Here is a 4,532-nt window from a genome sequence, read left to right as displayed (position 1 = left end):
AAGAAAATTTCAAACTTTGCATTTTCTCATAATATTGTATAATGACTTCATTCGGAACATAGTCAAATATTTTGTTCTCAATATATGACACTAGACATTCATTGAACCAAGCATTACCCATTTTTGTCACACAACCGATGCTTAATAGTCTTTATTACAGAAAATGCTCTCTCCACTGTAGCAGTAGCAAATGGTAAAGTCAGTATCAAAATAAGAAGTCTATAAACCAAGGGATACACAATATTTTTTTAGCCTTTACAATCTATTTTGCAAGAACAACACTGCTAGTCAAAAATCTAAACTTGTCACTAGTATGCATATTAATAATATAAGTAAATAACTGATGTTTAAGAGACATAAGATCAACCATAGAGAAATATGATGGATATAACTTTGCAAGACGAATTAACTTTCTGTTATCATAAGCAGAGAACATATTTCTCGAATTTAGACATGGCATACAAAGACGTAACTCGGTACTAGTTTCAGAGAACCAATTATTCAGTTATTGGAGTTGCATATCAACAACGGTGTAGAATAAATCAACTTGATAATAATGAAAGTTTGTTCTTTTTACAGATTTTCGTACTAACCATCCATGAACCTTATGATTGCTTGTGCCCTCCCCTCCAAATAGACCCTTTCAACAGAACTTTGTAAGCTTTGGTTGGAATTTGGATGTAGTTAAAATTCAACAATAATTTATAATTGCTTAATAATATAAGAATTTCAGTTCCACACAAAAATAGTGTAAAAAAATCACAATCAAAACATTTAAATTATCTTAACAAAATATTAGTTTGAAATTCATAATGAAGCTACTTACAATCCAAAAGTGATGAATTGAACTTATAATTAGGAACTTTCAATAACAAATTTGCCAACAGTCTATTAAAAATTTATCAATATGCAAATAAGGAAAAAAGAGAAGCAAGAAATAAAGCAAGTGGAGTAGTAGGGAGGAGCCAAATCAGCAAGATTAATCCCTAGATAAAAGTTACCTTCAATACGTTATACTGAATGCAGAAGGCGGATGCGAACTGGGAAGATGATATTCATGAAGGTGATTGGGAAGATGAGATTTGCGAAGATGACAGCTTTGAAGCCGAAGGCTGCGACTGCAAACAAGAGGCTTGAGAAGGCAAAGGCTTTGAACTTCAAAGACAAAGGTGACAACCTCTTCAACATTGAATGCGACTGGGAGATTCACAAAGGCGAAAGGCGGTTGCGAAGTGCAAACTACGAAGTGATGATTAAGATGGCGTGATGGGCAACTACGCTTAAGATGGGTAAATTTAGGGCAAAAAGGATTTTTTATGGGTAAATTTCAAAAATACCTCGTCTAATACATTACTTTTTTAGAGTGGGCATTTGCCCACCTTGACATGAGAGGGAATCCGCACATGTGTGCAATAAAGACATAACAATATTCAATTTTAAAGGTTGTTATATATAGAAATCATCATAAACATAATTATTTTAGGATATGATGAATAAATTTTATCAAATTTATTTTTATCATAAATTTCTTTAATATATCTTAAACAAATTTATCATATATATATATATAATATATATATAAATGCTTTTATAATGATTTCTATTTCTAGCGAGCTTTAATATGCTGCATGTTTATTGTGGAAGTTTTGCTTTCCCAAATAAATTCACTTTCAGGTCTAAGGGGACTGGCTAGGAGGAATGCTCGTTGAAAGCTCCTCTTCCTGAGGGGATGTTACCAGAACTAGGTTATGGGCATACATGTATTCGCCTTAGAGGAACTCATAGCATACGAGCTCACCATTAGATGATCAAATCAAGGATACATATATTTACATAAAATTTGGTCAAAGAATTCATGTCAATAAGCCTCCGCCCTAAAAAATACTTACATGATGAGGACTCAACTTTCTCAGCAGCTCTCCTCAACTAAGATCATCCATTTTCCACAGATATTTTAATCAAAGCGACATGTGGCACACATCTATAGAGCCCATGGTTATGGTTCCATTGAGTATGTACGACACACTACTTTAAGAGACTCACCGCTCACCCCAAGAAACTCACATTCGTAGACTTAACTAAGGCACACACCCTCAGAGAGTTGGCAATTGCCCTTGAGGACTTGCCCAAGATACTTGCTAAGGGCATCCCAAGCCATGACAAGAGTTAGAGGAGCATGTGTGCACCTTCCAACCTAGTCCTTGTATTTGTGTTAGTCTATAATTATCAAATCATGTTTTTTTCTCTTTTTTCAACATGTAGTTTTTCTGATAATCCTCTTAACCCTATAAAAAAAATCAATATACATATTTTGGGCATTATGTCAATTTTACTTATCTTAGATATGTTTAACTTCTCATATACTTTCCCTACTTGTTAATTCCTCCATCATATTATCTTGCTCTAGCTAGCTAAACCTGTTATTAAGGTCAGGTGCAGCCAAGCTAAATATTTGTTATAAGAATCTATAATATTTTTTATGATAATATATCTTTATTATTGAGAATATTCATTTTATTGTATTTTTTATTGTTTTCTTTTTTTACATAAATACCGACAAATGTTTACTACCATAATCAATCAAATAAAGATATAACATGTTATATTTTCAATATGATATCATAACTTTAATCAACACTCCTCTCTGATCTCATAAACATTTAATCTTCTCCATGACATTCGCTAGTCAACCACTAACCCTTATTATTCTCACTACTATGATCTCTCTCTCTTTATCTGCCAACAAGATCAAACATATAAGAAAATAACTCATATTTCTTACAATTAGCCACTAATATATCTTTGGACGCCATTTTTAATAATGCGATGTTGTTGTATACCACCGGTAATGAAGAGAAGTGTCCTTAAAGTCTTTGACCAAGAGATCATTGACATTGTGTTACCAATCATCATCTACATGCTCCTCATCATCCTCCTTGCATCTGGTACAGTCTCTCTCTCCACCATCTTCACTTGATTAATTCTTATCTACCCTAATTGCTGCTAAAACCTTAATTTACCTCTTTCCCGCGGACACCCCCCCCCCTCCCCACCCCTCGATCCTACCACAAAATAAAACTCATTCGCTCCCACCTCTGAGCCATAGTTTGCATGTCCCTTAATAAATAATGTTGAATTCATCCTTTTAATCCTCTATTACTACAATTGTACTGATTTCTTCAAAGCTTATTAACAATTATCTTTGCATATTGGAAATACTCAATGATTGTTTGCATGCCTTGGTTTAGAAACCCAAGTTGACCTTTTAACTGATTGTGAACGTCATATGCGGGCTTGGCATAAGTTTTGGCCATGGTTGTCCAGGCTTCACTGGATGTCTCTAAAGATGCGATGATCCAGCTATGACATTTAAAATATACTGATCTTGACAAATATGAAAACACACTATGAATTTGTAGTTTCCCTCTCATTATCTTTAATTGAGAGTCATAATAAAGCTTGTGAAATAAAATAGGATGAGTGTGCATAAAATTAAATGTTAGAGAAAAGTGTTAGAAGAATGAAACTAACATTTGGATATATTTGAAAAGAAGAGATCATGGTAGTAGGTATAATAGGAACATTTGAAAAGCTTAAGAAAAAGAAATATAATTAATCACAACAAAGAAATGGGAAATAATTACTCAAAACGTTAGAAAAGGAATTCAATTGAAAGCTCTATAAATTGATTATAGTGCAAATTTGATGAGTTTTTTTTTCTTTATGATCATAATAACTGTATGGAGAAGAAAGAAGAAAAAAATAATAATAACCTTATATTTCAATTAATTTTTTAATGAAAATTTTTTGTACCAATAAATTAAGATTGTTTTGGGCTTTCAGTGGGGCATATAGTTCGATCAGTAAGATCCATAGTAGAGTTGTAAACGAGCGGAGTCAGGTTCTTGCTTTATAGAGCCAAGTTTGTCTCCAGTGAATAATATGACACTCGAGCTCAATATAGAAATCCGAGATTGACTTGTTTTGAAGCTTATTTTAAATATGGACAAAAATTAATTAGTTATGCTAATACAAATATTGATGTATTACTTAATATTAATCGAGCTGACTCAATAAGCCGAAGAGCCGATTTGGGCGTAGCTCAAGCTAGCTCTTATAGTACATGAGCTTGAATTTAAACTTGAACTCAAACTCGTTACTTGATAAACTCAACTCACAACTTTGTTAGCAAGTTGAGTTCGAACCGACTTAACTCACTTGCAACCCCTAGTCAATGATAATATTATGATTTATTTATTTTTACAAAATGTGTCATTTAATTATATATATGATTTGAAATAAAAAATAATTATTTTTACTAACATTTAAAAAAGAAATCTGATAAGCGCGTTATTTCTCTATAAAAAAACGAACCATTGCGAATTGCATACAAAATGAGGATATATAATATATATAACAAAAAATGGAAGACATTTAAAATTGATATATATTATAATAATTTAATTATTCTCAATACAGTAAAACAGATGAACCAACCAAAGATGTTCAATGGAATGATAACATCTTGGTAT

This window comes from Dendrobium catenatum, unplaced genomic scaffold (assembly GCF_001605985.2).
Source record: "Dendrobium catenatum unplaced genomic scaffold, ASM160598v2 fragScaff_scaffold_1583, whole genome shotgun sequence".
Classification (NCBI taxonomy): Eukaryota; Viridiplantae; Streptophyta; class Magnoliopsida; order Asparagales; family Orchidaceae; genus Dendrobium; species Dendrobium catenatum.
This window is presented reverse-complemented; position numbering follows the sequence as displayed.